This window comes from Podarcis vaucheri (genome assembly GCF_965113315.1).
Source record: "Podarcis vaucheri genome assembly, chromosome: 14".
In the NCBI taxonomy this organism is placed as follows: Eukaryota; Metazoa; Chordata; class Lepidosauria; order Squamata; family Lacertidae; genus Podarcis; species Podarcis vaucheri.
In genome coordinates this window covers 20,340,290-20,362,803 of record NC_138752.1, presented here as the reverse complement: position 1 = coordinate 20,362,803, position 22,514 = coordinate 20,340,290, and the positions used below count along the sequence as shown (strand labels likewise).

Genomic DNA, 22,514 nt, shown 5'->3' with positions numbered 1-22,514 from the left:
GTTCTATTATACTGAACAGGGGGAGAAATGAAAAGGCTACAGGCGCAAGATGTGAGAGGGAGGCATCTCCACTTTTGGCTTTTGCCCTTGCAGCCTTGCGATTCTGAAGGCCTAGAACTAAGGCCTGGGAGCTGGATCCGGCCCAATCACCTTTTAAATCCGGCCCGCGGACAGTCTGGTAATCAGCGTGTTTATACATGAGTAGAATGTGTCCTTTTATTTAAAATGCACCTCTGGGTTATTTGTGGGGCCTGCCTGGTGTTTTTACATGAGCAGAATGTGTGCTTTTATTTAAAATGCATCTCTGGATTATTTGTGGGGCATAGGAATTCATTCATATCCCCCCCCAAAAAAATAGTCTGGCCCCCCACAAGTTCTAAGGGACAGTGGACCGGCCCCCTGCTGAAAAAGTTTGCTGACCCCTGGCCTAGAAACTTGTATGAGCTCTTAACATAAATTAATAACACTCAGATTCTGTGGAATCTTAACAACACGTTCTTCACCTTTCCCTTCTCGTGCTTCCACTGATTCTTGGCATGGATGCAGCTTGATGACGAGACATAGAAATCTGAAAAGGCATTTGGATTTCCTGCTTTAAATTACTTACTTTTTAAAGCACGAGCCGATTTTCCTATTATGCCTATTATGGCTATTTTTGCGCTAGGCTGTTCTCTTTTGGCTTGCTCTCTCTTTATAAAGTCTATAAAATGGCATCAATCCACTTGAAGTCATGGTATGCGCACACGAGTAACTTGCAGCTGCAGTCTTTGGAAGACGAGCCGGCCCTTACATATACTATGGTAATGGGAGCATAACAAGGGAGATTAAAAGACTCGTTGTGCTTCTGAAGCACTGATGGTTGCCCAGCTCTTGAAACATCTGCATCATGGCTCCAGCCCTCTTGGGGATTGCAGGAGGGAGGGGGGAAATAGTTCTGGGACCAGTTTCCTCCCTCTTTTTTTAAAGTTATTTCTGTGCACCAGGTGGATGCATAAAAGCAGAGGGGAAAACAGCCTGGATTTATGCGTACAAAATGAGCAAAGTCTGGGAAAGATTTTGAAGGCCTGCCCTTGGGATTCAAAGAGAGGTTGCAGAATAGCATGGGCTGAGCTAAAGAAGCCCCTGTCTCAAATTCCTTATTTGAAAATAGGGATGTAAAGAGGCATCATTTTCTTCCCAGCCCTTTATTCATGCCACGCAGCGCTGTTTCTATTCCGCTACAGTTAGGGCTTTTGCCAAAAAAATGGCCTTATTCATCCTGTGATGAATTTACAAAACTTTCATAATTAGTTAATTAAATTCCACCCGATTCATTTAAATGGAAAGGAAACACAATGCCAATGAGAGGGCTGGGTCTTAATCAATTCTGTATCGTTTACAGCAGCAAATACTGGTTGTATTCACTGGATTAATTTTCATTCGCAGCATCAAAAGCGAAAACAGTGGTACCTCAGGTTACATATGTTTCAGGTTACATAAGCTTCAGGTTACAGACTCCACTAACCCAGAAATAGTGCTTCAGGTTAAGAACTTTGCTTCAGGATGAGAACAGAAATTGTGCTCCGGCAGCATGGTGGCAGCAGGAGGCCCCATTAGCTAAAGTGGTGCTTCAGGTTAAGAACAGTTTCAGGTTAAGTACCGACCTCCGTAACGGATTAAGTACTTAACCCGAGGTACCACTGTATCAGCAATTTTTGCCCCCATTTCTCTTTCTGTCAGAATTTTCCAACATCCCTGTTAGAGAACAACATTTCCCCACCTGGCCAACAGGAAAAGAAGAATCTGATCAGTACTCTTTTTTTGGTCAAGGCTAAGCTATGTCCATAGAGCAGGACCTCTGAAGTCCTGCGTATTAAACTGAGATTTACAGTTAATTGATGAATAGACTGCTTAAGACCCCTGGCTTATCAACTGCTATGGACTAAATGACAACTACTGAAGGAAACATCTGAGTAAACAGAAAGAAGCTGAAACATTCACAGCTATGTATTGTAGTCGCTACCGGACTATGCTATAGAGTTTGGGCTCTGCTGCTAAGCTGTACAATTAACAAGAGCTGGGAAGTGATTTATATAATGTGCTTCTTTTTTAAAAAGAGGAAAATAAGCACTGAATATTGGATGGGTTTAGCACTTTGGCTGATTAATTTCATAAGGGGACTGGAGCAATATTATGCAATCTAAATGTGCACCATGCAACACTTCTCTTATAGTGCATCGCATTCTGCAAAGTCATGAGTTACCCTTAATGTTTTGGATTATGTTTACAGATGAATCACAAGGACATCAAAATCATTTGAAATGAAATTTGTGCATTCTGCACTTTCTTTAATAGAACTCATAAGCCATGCAGAGGCAATATTAATTCTGGGGATAATCAAACACATGGAAGAGGCATCGTGTAAGCTAGCCCTGATCCCCAATGCCACACATCAGCCAGGTCATCTGCAGAGAATTGTGGAAGTGAAGACCTAGCTTACCATTTATTAGGGGTGGGCAATTCTGTCTGTTTCAGTTTGTCTCCCTTTCTCGTTTTCCCCAGGCTTAAATTTAGTTCTCCATCATTTCCACATCAGTGTACAATAATTTTCAATAATTTTCTTATTGGTTTTCATAACAAAATATAACTAGACAACTAAACATAATCACACACACACACACACACACACACACACACAAATTTTGCCGGCTGCCAGGTCTTTTATCCTATCCATGTCTTTATAATACCCATTGCTCTTTCAGTTTCTCTGTCTCCTATGTTATTTCAGCAGGGCTGCATGGAACCTTCCTTCCATTGCAATGTCATCTCGAACTAGTGTACTTTTTTATAAAAGTACTCATGACAATTCATCAGCATGTTCGTGTTTTTATTCTTTTAATATACATGTTATTTTCATGGGTGCCTTGGCAGTATATAAAAGCAATAAATAAACAAAACAAATACATGCATTTCATGAATGCAAATCTCTTTCCCCCGACAGAATGCCTTCTTTTGTATATATTTTTTCACTAATATATACATTTGCATGCACATCCAGCCTACTATATGCAGGTTTGTAGACATTACTTGGCGGGAGAACTGCATTGCAAAAAGGTAGGTAAGGGCAAATTTTGAACGATGGTAGTGTTTCAAGACATATATAATTTAGGAAAGTGTTGGCTTTTCCAGTGCAAACTGAATCAAATTTTTCCTGCATCCTTATTGCCTTCATTCAGGGGAATCCCAGTACTGAAAGTGGGATGAAATGATTCATAGAAAGTCATTCATAAATAGAAATGAATAAGGTAAAGGGACCCCTGACCATTAGGTCCAGTCGTGACCGACTTTGGGGTTGCGGCGCTCATCTCACTTTACTGGCCGAGGGAGCCAGCGTACAGCTTCTGGGTCATGTGGCCAGCATGACTAAGCCGCAAATAAATATAAATGTAAAATGTTTGGGTTCCAATTTTTCACTCCCTCTGGAACCATCCACATCTTTCAAAACTTCTCCAGTTCCTTTCTCTCCCCTTCTCCCACTTCAGTAAATGGGAGAACCAGACTGGGAGGCTTGGGAAATCCAGGAGTGGGGCCAACAGAGCTGACCCCACTTCTACCTCTGTATAGTTAATCAACAATTATCCTTGGCCTCAAGGGTATCTGCTCAGGGCTTTCAAAGTAGGTTTATATCATACTTCTTTGAAGACATGGTTGTTTCCGATTGGGAAATTAGTCACCGTTTTGAGAAAGGTAGAAGTGATTCATTGGGACACATGAAATTAATCAAGTTGCAGTGAGTTATGTGCAAGTAATGAATCAAGATCATTGCATTCCTACTGGAACATAAACAGAATAGCATTGTGGGAACCAGCAATGGGAAATGACAGCAGCAAAGCAGGGATGAGAAACAGTTATCCAGCAGGAATTGTGACATCCGCCAATGAGGCAAGTTTTGTTAACTGTGTACAGAATTACACCAGAAAAAAAAGAAATCAGAAAACATGGGTCAGAGGGTGGTGTCTGAAACAAGGAGCCTCATATCTACTCATAAAGGCTCTCCATGAGATTTAGAACCCTTGCAAAACCAGAGTCCTGAGTAGGAAACCCTGATTCACCTTGTGATGCCTTGTTAATACAGTGGTACCTCTGGTTAAGAACTTAATTCATCCCAGGGGTCCATTTTTAACCTGAAACTGTTCTTAACCTGAAGCACCACTTTAGCTAATGGGGCCTCCCACTGCCGCTGCGCCACTGCTGCACGGCTTCTGTTCTCATCCTGAAGCAAAGTTCTTAACCCAAGGTACTATTTCTGGGTTAGCGGAGTCTGTAACCTGAAGCATCTGTAACCTGAAGTGTCTGTAAGCCAAGGTACCACTGTAGAGTCCTCCAACTCAGGAATGTGAGAAGCTTCCCTGATTCACCTAACAATTCAGGGTACACACAGACAACCCACATCCCAACAAATACCCATGCCCATATCACCTACAGATATTAAGAGGGGGATGACAAATTGGGGCATTTCTGCTGCATCTAGTATAACACAGACAAGGAGCAGCTATTTATTTAAAGAAACTCAATTTATCGAGATTAGCAGTGCCTGTTTGAATACAGCTGATCGATATGTTGTAACAAAAGGAGAACATCAAGGGATGAAACTGAGAATATATACTCAATACTGAGCAAAAGATTATTATTTTTGTTAGAGCCTTGCAAACATTGTAATAGATTTTGATGCAAGGGAAATTATTTTAGGAGGTGATATGAATACGGTCATAGATAATACACCAGACTGAACTGGAAGAAATAGAAAACCACGAAAATTATTGAACACATAATTTAAGAAAGGAATAAGATATTCGCAGCTTTGAGAGATATGGAGATGCCAGCGTTTAGAAGTGTGTGTGTAGGGGAAAGACTATCCATTTTCCTTCAGTGCAAGAAACAATAATTCTAGAGATAAGTATGTTTGAGTAACTGCATAAATCAAGTCATTTGCATACTTACAAAAAACCTACATGTGGTTAAGAAAGAACACTGGTAATATAGACCTTCATAAAGTCTACATAAATGTGGTGTACTGTAAGGAAATAATACATTGCTGTTTTAGAGCAATAAGGTTTACATTACAATCTTATACATGTCAGAAAGAAGTAAATCCCAATAGTAATGTGACAGAGGGAAAGGATCCTATTTCCTTTCATACAGTTATTCCCATCAGAGGGAGGTACTTGAATAGGGCCTTAGAGATGCAGTTTTTAATTCCAATGAATCATAGGATCACAGAGTTGGAAGAGACTCTGAGGATCATCTATTCCAACCCACTGAAATGCAAGAATCACAACTATAGCATCCATGACACGTGGTCATCCAACCTCTGCTTAAAACTTCCAAGGAGAGTGTACCACCTTCTGAGAGAATCCGTTCCACTGTTGAACAGCTCTTACTGTCTGGAAGTTCTTCCTGATTTTCAGTCAGGATATATTTTCTTGTAACTTGAATCCTTTGGTTCGGGTCTTACCCTCTCAAGCAGAAAAAAACAAGCTTGTTCCAGCTTCCACATGGTAGCCCTTTAGATATTTGAAGAAGGCTCTCCTATCTCCTCTACGTCTGACTAAGCCTCAGGAAGAACTGCATTACTGCATTATCGCTGTGTGGAATGACATTTTTGCACAACAGAACAACAAAAGTGGGACTATCCCCACTTCTCCCCCGCCTGAAACATTTGTATAAAAAGTTACAGGATTTCAGTATTAATTTCTGGGGCATGCACCGGTTGGAAACTAAGCATCATGTCTTCCCTGGAAACTTTTGCAGGTGCAAACAGTATTGATCACATATAACTGCCCCAATACCATCACGTGCACAAATCATTCTGAATGCATAATGAGGAAGGAGTTTTGAGGGGACCCTAGTGAGTTCATAGCAGGTGTGAGATTTGGAGCCGGGAATTCCTGACCTCAGTCTCTTACCTGCTATGCCAAGCCAGCTCCAGAACGTAAAGCTCAGAATTACAAAGAAGACCTCTCTTCTCCCCCCAAAACTGCTTGGCTAAGGCAGGCAACCTGCTGGCAATCAATGTGAGCTGGATGTTATGGGAGCTGTGGCCAAGGAGGAAGATAAATCCGCTTGTCCTGGCTGAAATACATTTGGAGCACCGGAGGATTCTTTCAAGAACAGCATAATCCGCTGAGCACAAATTTCCATGCCGGCCTGCAGCACCTGGAGTCACCAGGAGCAGCATGCATTGCCAAAGGCACTGGAATAAAACTGTGCAGAGCTTAACAAGCCTCAGTATGAAAACAGCCTTTGTTTTCCCCTCTTTTGTAGAGGAATTTACATTTCACGTCCTTGGCTCTAGAGAGAATCATTATGTATTTTCTGTACATGGGAAGCTGAGCATTTGCACTAGTCAATCAATCAATCTGGAGTATGTTGAGAGGGAGAGGGAGAAGGAGAAGCTGCAGGTTCTTGTGGTAACAGGGATGGGAGAGGGTGAGGAGTGGGGACCGGAATGCAAAATGACTGGGAAATGATATTGGTTCTTTAACGTCGCCATGCCATGCTTAACTTATCTTGCTGGTATTCAAATTAGCACCAGGGCCGTGTCAAAAAACCTGTACTGCAATTTCTCAAAGGGTTTCCTCTTCTGCGAAAGAGGCTTCCATTTTTCTGCCTCGTTCTCAGGGCAGTCAAGGATTCCTTTAGAATTTCAGTGGATGTGCGTTTGGACTAAGTTTCTCATGATATGGCTGCCAAGGGTGGTGTTAATCTGGTGATCCAAGCAACATCAGTGTCAAATCTTTGCCAATACACTGACAATTAGGTAAATAATTCAAAGATTAGAAATTGGATATGAAGGGCATAGGTACTAATAAGTAGCACAGACAAAACAGCCCAACCAAAGTAAATAACATAATTGCTAACTCCCTCCAGGCCACTGCTAATCCAGTGATCCAAACAATATTAGTGCACACCACGCCAAATCCTGGCCTTTTTACTATATCATTCACTGGTCTGATATTCAGCTTCCTGTGTTTAAATACTTTATTTTTAATCATAAGCCCTCTCAAAGACTTCATGGTCGAACTTCAGTAAGAACATAATAAGAACTTGCTGGATCGGGTCATTGACCCATCCAGTCTCATAATGGCCAACCAGATGCTTCTGGGAAACCCACAAGTAGGATTTGAGCACACTCTTCCCTCCTGTGGTTTTCCAGCAGTTGGTGTTCAGAAGTGCTACAGCCTCTGACTGTGGAGGCAGAGCATAGCAATCCTAGCTAGTAAAGGTAAAGGTAAAGGGACCCCTAACCATTAGGTCCAGTCGTGGCCGACTCTGGGGTTGCGGCGCTCATCTTGCTTTATTGGCCGAGGGAGCAGGCGTACAGCTTCCGGGTCATGTGGCCAGCATGACTAAGCCGCTTCTGGCGAACCAGAGCAGCGCACGGAAACGCTCTTTACCTTCCCGCCGGAGCGGTACCTATTTATCTACTTGCACTTTGATGTGCTTTTGAACTGCTACGTTGGCAGGAGCAGGGACCGAGCAATGGGAGCTCACCCTGTCATGGGGATTCGAACCACTACATCCCTATCCAAGCTAGTAGCCATCGATATCTCTAACCTCCATGAATTTGTCCTATCCTCTCTGAAAGCCATCCAAGTTGGTGGTCATCACTGCCTCCTGTGGGAGGTTGTTTGAATAACTTTCTTTTCTCTGTCCTGAATCCTCTAACAATCAACTTCATTGGATGTGAATGAGTTCTAGTTTTATGAGAGAGGGTGGAAAGATTTTCCCCATCTGCTTTTTTGGTTTCATGCCTAATTCTATAAGCTTCCACCATGTCACCTCTTACTCACCTTTCTCTAATAAGGTCCCAAATAAAAAGCATTTGAAAAATATTTGAAATATCTTTGAAATAAGAAAAACACTGGCCTCTTAGGCCACCTGATTCCACCTGAGCTGGCGACCCTCCATTTGTCTGCGGCACAGAACAAAGTAGAGCACCACTTCCTTTCACAAATTGCCACCTGGGGCTCAATAGCACACATAGCTCTTAAGAATTCCTCCTCTTCGTTTGAAAAACAACTTGACATTACTAGCCCAGAATTGGGAAGAAGACAAAGTCCCTGCCAGAGAGGAATGGCAAACCAAGCTGTGGGACTATGCCAAAATGGCAAAACTGACTGGAAGGCTCAGGAACCAAGAAGACCAAAACTTCAATAAAGAATGGGAAAATTTTATAATTTATCTAGGAGACCACTATAAGCAGAGGAAAATACTGGCAGGATTTTAATAACACTTGTAATGTAGTGAATATTATGGACAATATGGAAAGATACAAGATATGGATTGTGAAATAATAATGCAGTTGAGAGGGTGTACAATAGGACCCATGGAGGAGAATGTGAGAAGTCCAGAGATTAGGAGAAATCTCGAAATATGGGTATGTAATTTGGATTGTTATAAATTTATATTTGTAAAACCAAATAAAAATTATTACAAAAGAAAGCAACTTGACATTAATAGGTACATAGTTATGTAGCAGATTAATTGCATATTTGCCATTTTACACACACCCATTACTAGCTTTGCCAGGTGGGGACCAGAAACCAAAGGCTGGAGCATGGAGAGCCCCAGATGACTGAGACAGCTGTCCTCCAGCCATCCTCAGTGAACTATTTTGAGGTTATAATTCCCTTTGGGGTTTCCCCTCTATTTTTTAAAAAAATACTTCTGCAAATCCTGGGGTTCACTAGCAGAGTTGGAGGGGGAATCTGTTTGAAACAGGTTTACGCACAGGGTTATGTGGTTTCCAGCTCGATCAATTGCTGTTTAATGATCTGCAATATTGTATGCAATATTGCAGGTAGTGCCCACTGAGACAGGTAGGGTGGAATGCCAACAATAGGTAGAGCCAGAACCAATGACAGGCATCTCTGAGGCAGAGAAGGAGGGAGCTGAGTGCTGATTGGATGAAAATCAAGCCATTCCTCAGCCTTCTAGACTGGCTAGGGAATCAGTAGAATCTGCACAAGTGGTAGTTAGTGCCTGTGGCTGGTAGGCAAGAAGGTAAGGAGTCCAACAGTATGTTGAGCCAGAGCCAATGATATGCAGAGGCAATTAATGCTACTTTTGCACCTATCTTCCTCTGTGCAGAATTCTACACTAAGTAGGAGGAAGCTGACAACCAGATCCACCCCCTGGACTGGTTGTAAGTAAGAAGGCAGGAAGGCAGGGCTGGCAGAGGGCAGACTGATGCCAAATACATATAAAAGAATCAAGCCCCACATGGTACTATATTTCCGCACCATAATTTTATAAGTATATGTCAGGCTGCTGCCAGTAACTCCCACGACCGGTTGTCCAGAAACATACAAAGACAAGGATGTTCTTACTGTCCACTTTTTATTCAGTATTTACAGAGAGAGGCTATAAAACCCAGCCTCTTGGATAATAGCATTGTCCCGAGTGAATCTCCACCTCCCCCCATCTCTTCCACTTCCTCATTCGTCTCTACTACGGGTACTGAGAAGTGCCTTCTGTCTTTGAGCTATTTGCTCTCCTACTTTCAAGGCTCACCAGGTTCTGGGAGAGGGGGGAGTCTGGAATGCTTTCTAAAGACACTGTGTCCATCAGCTGTCACCCCCTGTTGCTTCCTCTTCCTCTTCTTCCTCTCCCATTATTTTCCAACGTTCCCCCTCATCTGCCTCTGAGCGGTGACCTCCCTCAAACCCCTGTTGTAATTCTAAACTGCCTTCCTCTTCTCTGGAAGGGTCAGGCTGGGGAGGTGGTCTCCACCATTCCTCCTCTGCCCGGTCCCTGACAGTACATGAGTATTTTTATACAGTTATATGCATTATTACCTGTATCTGTTTACATGTGAATTACTTTAGGAAACCATATACACCTATAATATGATATGTAAAATAATCCACATATAATCCATATAGTATGCTGAATTTTTTTATATTTTTCATGGAACCTGTAACAAAATAGCTTGTTTCTCATTGAATTCAAGAAGCAAGACAGCAATGTGTGTGGCAGCGAGAGAATCTGTGCAGATAAGCTTGGCATCACAAAATACCATCTCCATTCCCCAAAGTGTGCTGGTGACTCCATCATGCACATGGATGCTACTGTTTTGTATAGATGAGGACCAGCCGTGGGAGAACTGAGTTTGCTATTCATATCAAGGAATGTATCCATATTTGTTATTCCATTGGGGGCTAATTTTCTGTAAGCACTATTTAATCATATTTGCCCTCCTTTCCCCAATTATATATTTGTGTATGTGCGCGCGTGCATGTGCGTGCATGCACACGCACACACACACGGCATTTCTTGGATTTGTCAGACTTTCCTCAGATAGTCTCTCTGCTCCAGCACACTCTTTATCACCCACTGCTTAGCATACAGTTTTTGCAGCTGCTAACGTGATCATAATACATATTTCTTTGATAGTTACATCTTGAGTGAAATCAAGCAAAATTCCTTTAATGTATTTCCTTAGGCTATGAGCTGTAACTCCATAAATAAGAACAGAAGGAGAGTCCTGCTGGATCAGACCAATGGTCCATCTAGTACAGCCATTATTAATAATAGAGTAGTAGCCGCTGATAGGTTTATTCTCTGTGAATTTATCTAATCCCTTTCTAAAGCTATCCAGGCTGCTGACCATGACTAGATCCAGTAGCAGGAGGAGGATGGTGATACGCGAAGGTACCATCAAATATTTGAGGGCTCTGAATCCCTCATCTCTCATACACAAGGCAGCTGAGGAATGGAAGAGAAAGAAGTTTGAGTACACTAAAAATGGAGGAATACTGAAAGGCAAAAAGTGGCTGGTTTAAACAATAGCAGAGGTTGGCGCTAAGTGGGGGTGGAGGAGAGAGTGGGAAGGACAAGGAAGTGGTGAGGTTGGCATCTTGCTAAAGCACCAGCAGAAGCACCAGATTGGCTCTTCCAGTGTGTCTACGGCATGCTGACACCTCGCTTATCCGCATGCATCACCTCGCTTGTCCACCTCTTCCTCCCAGGAAGTAGCAGTGAGGTCAAGTGAGAGGGAGAACCAAATTTCCCCATCCAATTTGTCCGCATAATTTTCTATGCTTTTCTATTAGATCAATAACCACATCAGAATATTTCGAGACTTTAGAAAGCCCCCACGATGGATGTTGATACAGCATTAACTACAGTGCTCGCAGTCCTCATTCTGGATTTGCTTCTTGACTGACTTTAAGGCATCGAGGTTGAGCTCCTAGTCTGATGAAAACAGGCTTCACAAGCATGAAAGCAGCACAAACTCAAAATAATATTGATTTGCTTTTGAACAAGAATGTCAAGGTCTCCTGAGGACACATCTGGGTCCTGTAAACTAGAAGAGTTCTCAGCCTTTTAATTTGGTTGGCATCACTAATCCCGAAACTCCAAACCTGCCAAGTCCCAAGGCAAGTCTGAGGGAAGGACTCAAATGATTTCTACACGAGATGAACATAGGGAAAGTACACAGTAAGAAAGGGAAGGTGTGAGGCAGATTTGCTCAAGGAAGACACAGGCCACATTCACACCATACATTTAAAGAAGTTTGATAGAACTTTAAAAGGTCATGGCTTCCCCTAAAGAATTCTGAAAGCTGTAGTTTGTCAAGGGTGTTGAAAATTGTTGTTGTTGTTCAGTTGTTTAGTCGTGTCTGACTCTTCGTGACCCGATGGACCAGAGCACGCCAGGCACTCCTGTCTTCCACTGCCTCCCGCAGTTTGGTCAAACTCATGCTGGTAGCTTCGAGAACACCGTCCAACCATCTTGTCCTCTGCCATCCCCTTCTCCTTGTGCCCTCAATCTTTCCCAACATCAGGGTCTTTTCCAGGGAGTCTTCTCTTCTCATGAGGTGGCCAAAGTATACGGTCAGCTTCAGGATCTGTCCTTCCAGTGAGCACTCAGGGCTGATTTCCTTCAGAATGGATAGGTTTGATCTTCTTGCAGTCCATGGGACTCTCAAGAGTCTCCTCCAGCACCATAATTCAAAAGCATCAATTCTTCGGCCATCAGCCTTCTTTATGGTCCAAGAAGGATTGGTTGCTAAACCATTCTGAGAATTGTAGTTCTGTGAAGGGAAGAGGGCTGTCCTTTGGGGGAAGCCGCAATAGTGCTTTAAATGTATCATATGGATGTGGCCACAATGCAACTGAAAGATTTTGTTTGTCTTTCCTAGAGATGCACATTTTGAATTGCTCCAACTCTTGATGCTAAGGCCCAGAATTGTAATTGGGAGGAAACCTCCCCCCCTTTTATTTTTTAAAATGTATGGTTCATTTAGCTATCTGCTTGGTTTATGACCCATAATTCTGAAATCAACTTGAATTTAGCAGTGCTAATTTGCAAGAGGGGACCCTGTCCTTCCCTCCACCTCCTTCCTCTCTGCTCTGTTAGGTTTGTTTTTATCCTATGGTTTTGAGCAATCCTAATGAGCCATTAAGAAGCTGCCAATTACCTATGCAAATGAAGAGATGCAGGGGTTGTTGCTCGAAGTGAAAGTCTGCTACCTCAAAAGAGCCTGAGATAAATCACTTCGGCTCAGCAAGACATCTACACCTAAGAGCCCTTTCTCACATGTGCTGTTTAGAAATGCTGACAATAACATAGAGGGTGGTTTATATATTCTTAGTACAATTTTGCGGGGAGAGGAGAGGGAATGTGTGGGAAATTCAATAGACTTCTGGCCCAATTTTCAGTGATGGCTGGTACCCATTGTGAGTGGTAGAGCAGAAGGCGGGGAGCCCCAAAAGTAACTGGAGCCAGCACCAATAACATGGGGAGACAACTTATTCTTGCTTTATCTTCATCCTCCTCCCCTATAGGTTCTGCAAGGGCAACACTAAGACTAAGGAAGAGGAGGAAGCTGACAGCCAAAGCCACACCCTTGACTGGGCATAAATAAGAAGGCAGGTAGGTGGGGTCTGGCTGAGATCAGAGTCAGGTTGGTGAGGCAGAGGTCCTTTTGCCCAAACAGATTGGCGTCCATTGCTAACATGAACACCTGCTGAGGTGGCTCAATATAAACAGCCAATGAGCTAATACCTAAGTGAAAAGCTGACAATCGTTTCTCTTCCAGAGTGTCTGACTGCAACATTCACGGTTCAACAGATGTGCCTGAAACAAAGTCTGAAAGAAATAATAGAAGTTGCTCTACAGAGAATGAAATTTGTCATAACACAGCATCACCAGACTGCTGAGAGGAAAGACAATAGCAGTCGGGGACCCTGCAACACTTGGAAGCCATTCTCCTTGGAATGGCATAAAGGAATATCACTGTCTTCCCTTGTTCTAAGGAGCCACCAGTGCCTTTGTGACAACAGCAGCCATTTCACCATATCCCTGCTTCATCTCACTCCCAATTCACATCTCAGACTTGAGGATGGGAGATGATGATTGCTGTGCTTAAGAGGCCTGCAAGTGTCAATAACAATAGTGAGCAGTATCTTTCTCTATAGAATAAAAATGTAAGAATGACATCGTGCACACCCTGCTGGAAGATCAGTAGTGCCGCATCACAAACCTGGATTTACGATTTAGTTGGGGCAGGGCAGGGCAGGGGAGAAAAATAGAAGGCAGGTTGCATAATAGCAGTGGCCATGGTATAGGAGTGAGAAGGGAGAGACACTGAGAGGGGGAAAGCGGCAGAAGAATATATAGATATGTATGACATTTTGATAGTTTCTGTATAACATTTGCTGTTCTTTGGAATTGACAAAATGCAAATTCCAACAACTTTATACAGATGGTGTTGTTTGTTCATCACAAGCCATGGCCTCCAAGATTGTCAATGGCCTTTTTCTCAGTTTGGCCGCTTCAAATATCCGACCAGATCTGCTTCTAAATAAGAGTATACATGAATTAAACAACACTCCTCCCTTTTTAAAAAGTCCTCTGGATGCCACACAATCAGTTCTGCTGCTGCCTTGGCATTAATCATAATAATATTCAAAATTCATTAGACTTGATTGTTTTGAAATCTATTTTCTATTAATATCAGATTCACAAAGAATGGATTTGGCAGCTGAGTGAAAGACAAAAGCAAGCATTAGCCCTGAAACCCGCCTGGTCCCTTAATTGTTTTCTCTCCCCACACCCCAAAACACACACACACACACACACACACACACACACACACACACACACACTGTCTGGTGATGAGTCCTGAGGGTTTCACCACACTGACATCTATTGGGCCATACTATGGAACACTGAACTAGCAATTGGATGGTCACAAGACACAAGAAAAACATGAGAATAAGAGCATCTTTGCTGGGTCTGATCATGGTTGATCTGATCAGGCATCCTGCTTCCAGCAGCAACCAGCCTAGATGACTCTGGCAACTGAGAAGCAGACCATGAAGCTGATGGATGACCCTTGGGGTTTCCCCCTGCCTCTGGTCTTCAGGTCCATGGCTGTTCCATTCAGCTATTGGTCCATTTAAAGAAGTCAATTGTGACTCGAAGATCCAGGGAGATTCATTGCACCCATCTCCTGGATTGAAGAGGCAAGGCTCAAATCAATGGGTTTCAACGAGCAACAATTTAATTGCAGGGCTATGCTCTGGATTCAGCTGAAGCCTAAATCCCAAATGAAATTGGGCCTATTTGGAGGGGTCTGGGCTTTGTTTGAGTCAGGCTGAGACAGCTCCAGATCATTACAGGATGGGTTGTGTGTTCCGGAGCAATCTGGGGTGTCAGGGCACAGGGCATCAGGCAGTATGGAGAGGGAGGTGTGGATGGAATTTGGGTATTTAGATAATTATACCACTCCCCACCATCTGACTCTTAAAAGAATCCAAGCGAGATTGCATTCCAGAGTGGCTTAACTGCAAATCCCTCTTCACATGAAACTCTGAGAACTGTAGCTCTGTGAGGGAAATTGTAGCTCTGTGGGTATCCAAACAACTCTCAGCACTCATAACAATCTAAAACTCCCAGAATTATTTGTGGAAAGTCATGGCTGTTTAAAGTGGGATCCTAAGTGCTTTAAATGTATGACATGAATGTGGCCTATTGAACAATGGTCTGGACACACAATAAAATCTACTGCGAGCATTGTCAAGAACTTGCTGCATGCTGCTCTACAAACTTTGACAGTTCTCTCTCCTTCTCACTGTTCTGACAAGGTGAAAGTCCCTTTATGATGGATAGATGGATGGTCCTCATTAAATCAATGCTGCCTCATCTAAACCTACCAGACTGGCATTTAGTCAATCTCTTGTGAACCAACATGGAATGGTTCCACAATTGTGCATTTCCAAGGGCTTTGTCCAGTCAACTTCAATATTCTGAGCGACAACACTTTTACCACTTCCCTTGAGATCAGGAGTCTTTCATTCCTGTGTAACACATGGCAAGCAGGTTATCACTGTGGAAATGTCAAAGAAACACTGAGCAAGTTGAAACCAAACTGGTTTCTGACTCTTAAGATGAGAGAACGAGCTATCGGAATGAATCCGCCAGAGAAATGGGGGCAAGTAAAAAGCACTCACCTGGGCAGTGTTCTGTATGAAACACAGGGAGTTGCCTTATACTGAATCAGATCATTAATCCATCTGGCTCAGTATTGTCTACACTGATTGGCAGCAGCTCTCCAGGATTTCAGACATGTTTCTCCCAGCCCTATCTGGAAGCTTCTGCATGCAACACAGATGATCTCCCACAGAGCTACGGCCCTTCCCACATAGAAAGCTACCTCATACTGAATCAGGCCATCCACCAAACCACCTCAATCTATTAGGGCTACGGGCGGTCTTCAGCCTATTTTATCCCAGCTCGCAGAATGATTTCATGCAGGAATCAGGGGAGGAGGAACAACAGGGAGAAAGGGGTAGCAGAAAAAGAGGGAAGGGTGCTGAAAACAGAGAGAAGAGGTCTCCACTTTGGCACCAACTACCACTCACCACTGGCTCTGGGCCTGCTCACCACCACCATGTAGCCTCCAACAGATCACCCTTCAGGATATGTAGCCATTGACAGGGGGAAAAGCAACAACAAACCCTTGCTCCTCACCCATGGTTTAGACTGAGTGGTGGTAGCTCTCCAAGGAATTCTTCAGGTACCCTTGTCCCAGATTGTTAAGGGCTTCATGCCTTGGACTCAACAACCCCATTGGACAGGAAAGCATTTGACAGGGATGGACTTTGCTCATCTTTCACATCATGGCACCCTGTGCAAGGCCAAAATTTGGCACCCCCAAATGGATCTTCTCCATTATGGAGCTTCTAAACTGTGAGTCTCTTTTTGCTGCCCTGTGTGGAGGAACCACCAACACTGCCCTCAATCTGGTGCTGCATTTGGGAAGCTGGCAAATCTGCAGACCAGACCAGGATTCGAACACGATCACCCATGGCTTTGGCATGGATAATCTGGGAAGACGCCTCCCTTACAACTTGCGGCTGGTAGCTGGATTGGTACGTGCTGGCTGGTTGGTGTTGAAATCCCATCATAGCAATCTAGCAGTTTTCATGCAATGAGGTGCAACTTTCCTGTTTTGCCTTAGGACACAACTCAACAATGAGCTAGTAGCCTGTATTAAAACACTGAGTGAGCTGTCTGCTAATGCTAATTGCCTGTAATGGGGGGTCACTTTGGAGAAACCAAAGAAGATGTACAAGAAGGGGGGGGGGAGAGAAGATAAATGTCAATAGATGTTTGAGTCATAAAGGGCCATTAGGGTGAGAAAGAGCCAAGAAAGCATTTGTGAGCTCACCCTCCGATGTCCCCTGCGCCACAACTTCCTTCTCTTCCTAAAAGCAAATTGGAAGTCCTAAGCTGTCCAGCCCCCAAAGGAAGCATTTTGCTCAAACCAGCCACCAGGTGGGATGCAACTGAAAGCTTTTGCCGTAAGACTTCATTAGCCCCCAGGCAGCTGTATGACTTAACCAGCTAAACTTTCCCAGATGTCTTTCTGTGGGCACTCTCCCCCTCCATTAGGGGTTAGCCACAAATGGAGGCTGGAAGGAGACAGGGAGGAGAAGAGAGACACTCATTTCATCTGCGCCTGGCAGGATGAGTGGGGCCATGGCAGTTATGAGCAGGATGCCACATAAAAGGGGAGTAATTTCGAGCCAAACAACATCCTTGTAAAGTCATAGATTCTGCTAAATGACTTGAGGTCAGAACCCCGCAGCCACAGCCTTATCTCCTTCCATTCCATTTGCCGACTTGGGTGAAGTTACTCCAGTCTGCAAAAGCCAACCAAGTTTCTTTCGATTCCTTATCTAAACCAAGAATGATGTCTGAGCTATATTAAATCAAGGCCACTTTAGGGGGCGTGTGAAAATTCTTCTTTTATTTCGGAGGCTAGCTTCACTTTCCTGCAATGCCAAGTATGGGCTGCTTTATCTGCAAAAGCAGATATGCTGTTTTTTTGCAAGGCAAATCAAGAGGCGCCGTGTTATCACATTCACATTATCGACCTAACTACACATCCTGTTCTCTGTTCTCTAAGCAGCAACATGCAGATTTGAAGCACCATTGTGGATCGCATGCCTGGTTAATTGCCCAGAACTTGAATGCAGATCCCCAGAGCTCTCTATCTGACCCTTGGAACTCTCATTAAGGAACCATCTCCTACTGAGCCTGCCTTGCACCCTCAAGTATTTTTGCCTGGCTGGAATATGCCCTTGAACTTTGCTAATGCCTCTGGCTTATCTGGATGAAGGATACAGAGGGGCACAGGAGTGTGTGTAGAAACTCACCTACAGTACAAAGGTGTCAGGGACTGGCTGGATGAGGAAGAGTGCTGGAAGCTGCCCACCCAAGAGCCTCCCAGGGAAGGCATAGAAGATGACTTAGATTCTAGATCCTGGTGGTGGGATACTGGCCACACCTCAGAGGAAGGGACAAACAGGGAGGTACTAGAAGCAGGGAACTTGAGAAATCATTGAAGAGGCAGAAGAAGGCAGGTAGTCCAGCACAAGATGATGTTTCCAGTTTGAATGCAGGCTCCAGCAGAGACAACAGAAGGGAGCCAGACTCTGCATCTCTCCAGCAGCTCCAGCAAGACAGCCTCTCTGCCGAAGCTCTCCAGCCCCACTTACTCCGAGAATGCAAAAGATGTTACATGCAGGAGAATAGGAAGGGGGGTGGGAGGCAATTCGCCCCAGGTTCCATCACAGAGGGGGGTGACAAATTATCAAGGAACAATTACTGCCCTACTAGGGTGGTTCATAAAACACTTTTTTTGAAAAAAAATATGCCGGCTTCAAAGGTCTTACTACACTAGGGATTATATAGATATATATGAAATTTCATGCATATCAGTTAATATCTTGATCCCCCTCCACAAAAATAGCTGTTTACTTGGCCATTTTCCTATGTCGCAAAGGCTGAAATTTCAATTCATTGGAGCACTTACTGTTCCCAACCCTAACCCTGCGGAAAGCCATCTAATTAGACTTTAATTTGATTTTGACATGTTTTTAGGAGGTAATTTAATTATTGTTTGATTTTATACCAATGTTATGTTTCTGATGTTAGCCGCCCTGAGCCCGACTTCGGCCGGGGAGGGTAGGATATAAATAAAAGTTTATTATTAAACTTCCTTGTATTTTTCCCTTTCCTTAATAAACTAACTGCATGTTAGCCTCGCATCTCCTTCTCTGACCTGTGAATGTCCTGATCTTCCTGTCAGCCCCTTGACAAAAGGTGACATTTGCTTCCAATGTTCCATTCCCTCTTGCCTCTGGCTCTGGCCACTTCCTGGAAGATTGCTCATAAGGGACTGTGGCCCTCAGCTTGAATAGGGTTCCCCACCACCGTGCCATGCTGCAATTTGTGGCTCTCACCATCTGATCTTTATGTTATCTCTCAACTCTCTTTTTCTCTCCTCTCTCCTCACACTTTCACCCACATTTACTATGGGAAATGAGGGGCGTTTTAAAACAAACAAATAAATGTGCACGCTTCTGCCTCTCTACCAACATGGCGCCAGGTAGTAATGCAAGATTTCAAAAGCCTGTCGGAGGTGAACGCGTTGCGGAACTCTAATTATATGGTAGCCTGTGACCTTGTAAGTACAGGGTAATCTGGCATATACTTGCAAGGGAAATGATCTTGGTATTTCTGCCCGCACCACTGCAGCCTCCTCCAGAAACCGAAACACAAGCCATGAACATGGCAATTAATCTCTTAACCTGCTTGACACTTCCTGACTTTGGCATTTAATAACCTTTGAGGGGCACAGCATATCTGCAGACGGTTAGCAAACAGGCTCTGCTGCAATCATGACTAAACCAAGAAACACAGATGATGGGCTGAAGCAGCCTTGTACAGGCTTGAGGGGAGAGGGGATAGAAAAGAAAACAACAAAAATGTCCATTTCCTTAAGAGCTGGGGTGAGGAGCCTCCCACCTGTAGGTTTAATCAGCCCAGTCAGTAGACCTCGCTCAGCCCACAAGGCTTTTTCCCCATAAGCTATGCCCACCTGCCCCACACCTGATGTTCTGTGTGATGTCAGCTGTGGTGCAGTAAAGATGCAACTGAAAAGGAACAGGAGTGTAGAGTCAGCTCTTGGCTGTTTCTTGGCAAGATAGGCTTTGTGTCAACACTGATCAGCTGATTGACACTGATCATGAGTCCCTTTCAAGGTGCTACCTGACATCATAATGATGGAATGGGACTTATACTTTTCAACATTTCTTCCACACAAAAGCCAGAAGGTTCTATATGTCTCTTCATTCAGGCAAATAAGAGGCATTATCACATTCTAGCCAGGTTAGATGGATAAATAGCAGCTTCTAGACAGCAGATTCCTGCGCTACCACCTGAACTGAACACATCCCTTATAGCTTGCCCTAGAATGTTCCTTGAAAGATAAGTAGATTTGGAGGGAACTAAAAAATTCCAGAGGCACATAGAGTCCAAAGTTACATGTGGAAAGAGTAGTTAAAACCATGGTGGGTATCACTGCCCACCTGACTTCCAATCAGCTCCATCACTGGTGTTTACTGGGAGATGTCAAGACAATGAGGAAGTTGGAGCAGGGCAAACACATTGTCAGGGACTGGCTGGATGAGGAACAGTGGTGGGAGCCACCCGCCCAAGAACCACCCAGGGAGGATACAGAAGATGACGTCTTAGATCTTGGATCATGGTAGTGGGATACAGAAGAGCAGTCTGGAAAAGGGACGAGCTGGGAGATGCTAGAAGCAGAGGGGTTGAGCGATCAAGTGGGGTAGGAGAAGGCAGGTCTTCCTGGACAGGGTTAGAGGCTGAGATTTACAGTGTGAGCACAGACTCAGACAGAGAGGAGTCAGAGTTTGGCCCTGCTGCACAGCAGCAGGACAGTCCCAGTCCTGTGGGCCCTCCTCCCCATCTGACACCTTGCTCTAGCAGAGTCCTGCAGATTGCTGAGCAACAGGCCAGACAGGCCCAGAGGAGGCACCTACCCTCTCGACGCAGCCTTCGTCTGCTCGGGAGGGATCCAGAGTGAGAGGCTAGAGGGGGAAAGGTGAGGCTAGTGGTCAGTTTCAGCAACATCTCAGCTGGATTAAGACGAACCAGAGGACTCCACATTGTTGTTATTTTATGTTAATAAAAAGCTAATTGCATTCCATGCCTCCCATGTGCCCTGTGATCGACCTGGGCTCACTTGACAGCTCCTTGACACACCAGGAGCACCAGATTAGCTTTGCTGGTGTGTTTGCACCATGCTGACCTCATCGCTGCCTTGCTCCTTCCACTCTACCTCCTGGTAAGCAGCAGTAATGCGAGCAACTGGAGATCAGATGAGAAGTGTCACTTCACCATACCACTTGTGGAGATGAATGCAGTCTCCCAGGCTTCTCTATCTGGCCCCTGGGAATTTCTCAAGGCCACACAACTATACACAGCATAGCACAAACAGGATGTGTGTTCCAGTAACTGCAGCTAAAGAGAGGGAAGAACTCTTTACTGTGGTTCCTGCTCCCAGATATTGGTTAACCAGACACTTACAATCTGGCCCTGATCTTGATCCTTTCTAATATAGCCATAGTTTTTTGATTAAAAAGCCAATTTATGAATTCCTAATTACTACTCTAATCACCCTCACTAGCTTTTCTTCAAGGATTTCAGGGTGATGGGGAGAGATACCAACCCTACCACTTTTTTCTTGTTACCACAAACCTATGATAATTATACGCTGACCATCATGTCAACTTCATGGGTGAGCAAGGATTTGAACCCAGGTCCAACACGCCACCCCCCAACCCTACACTGGCTCTCATGCCAGCAATTGCCTCCTGCATGGGTCAAGCATTTCTACCCTTTCGTTATTTGGATGATCCGTATATTTTCATGCACATTAAGTCCACTCATGTTGCTCCCTCTGGAGCAGTTATAGCTTATAAAGCAATCACCGCAATGATTTTCAGATTATAGTCCAATAAAATCTGATAATTTGTTACAAAGCATTCAGGCGGGTATTATATGGCTCTTCTGACATTTAAAAATAACGCTTCATAGTCCATTTTTCAAGGCTGGGTGCTGTCATAGGATGGCAGGATTCACTACTCCAGAATGCAAACGGGCACTTACTCGAGAAACGCATCTCATTTTTATATGTATGAGTGCCAAGTTAACAGGCCAAATATCTACCATGTCTCATTTGAAAAATAAAATAAAAATCCAGTCTTTAACTCAGCTCAATATACATTCACCACCACGACCATAACACCCCAGTTACCAATATACCAGCCTGAGCCAAATTTATAATAATTTGCTTGCACCAGGGTCCATGGCTGCAAGGGGGCCCAGACTCTGAACTTTTTTTTTATTTTTTTAGTAAACAGCCTCCTGTTACAAAAATTATAAACAAAACAGAAAGGCAGATGAGCCAGCCTTATTGTTCCTGCCTTGCAGTGTTTGTGCTAAACCACTGTGAGCAAAGTCAGGGCTATGATTGGCAGGTGAGCTGTTTCAACACCAGGGTCGAAATCCCTGAGTCCTAAAGAGCTTCTATTTTACTTGTAGTGCATTTGCTATCACATGTTATTGTCTGTGGAATCAGTGGCAGAGCTTCATGCTCCGGCCCCAGGGGGTGGAGAGCAGGTGGGGGTGGAGCTGGTGCACGTTCCATGGCGTGCCACCCACAGGGGTGTAGCGGACATCCTGGGGGTGTGGTGCACTGCAAACAGGGGCATGGCATTTCGTCTGGGGGCATAGCACACCGCCTATGGGGCTTGGCGCTCAGCGCAGGTGGGGAGCAACCACAATGGCACCCCACCAGGATTGTGCTGCCAGGGGCAGTATGCTCCCCCCACAATCCTCTTCCTCCACAACTGTGTGGAATCTCTGTACATTTGCTCGGGTTAAGGGAACCAAAATTTGACATCTGTAACACATGCACTATGGTAAGTCCCCTTTTGCAGCTATTTCTATACTATTTTCTATATCTTCACAAGAGCCATGGAAGGTATGTTAGACTGAGAGTCGGTAAGTGGTCGAAGGTGCAAAGTCAGACAAAATAATGGTGGGTTAAGTGAGTTTAAAATATGAACACGCACATTCTCAGAGGT

At 44.2% G+C, this 22,514-nt stretch overlaps 1 protein-coding gene across 2 annotated transcripts in view; it reads right to left on the bottom strand.

The window, feature by feature from the left end:
* Positions 1-22,514, bottom strand: part of NTRK3 (neurotrophic receptor tyrosine kinase 3) — a 408,224-nt gene that overhangs the window by 5,608 nt on the left and 380,102 nt on the right. The gene's annotated exons all lie outside the window — the stretch shown is intronic.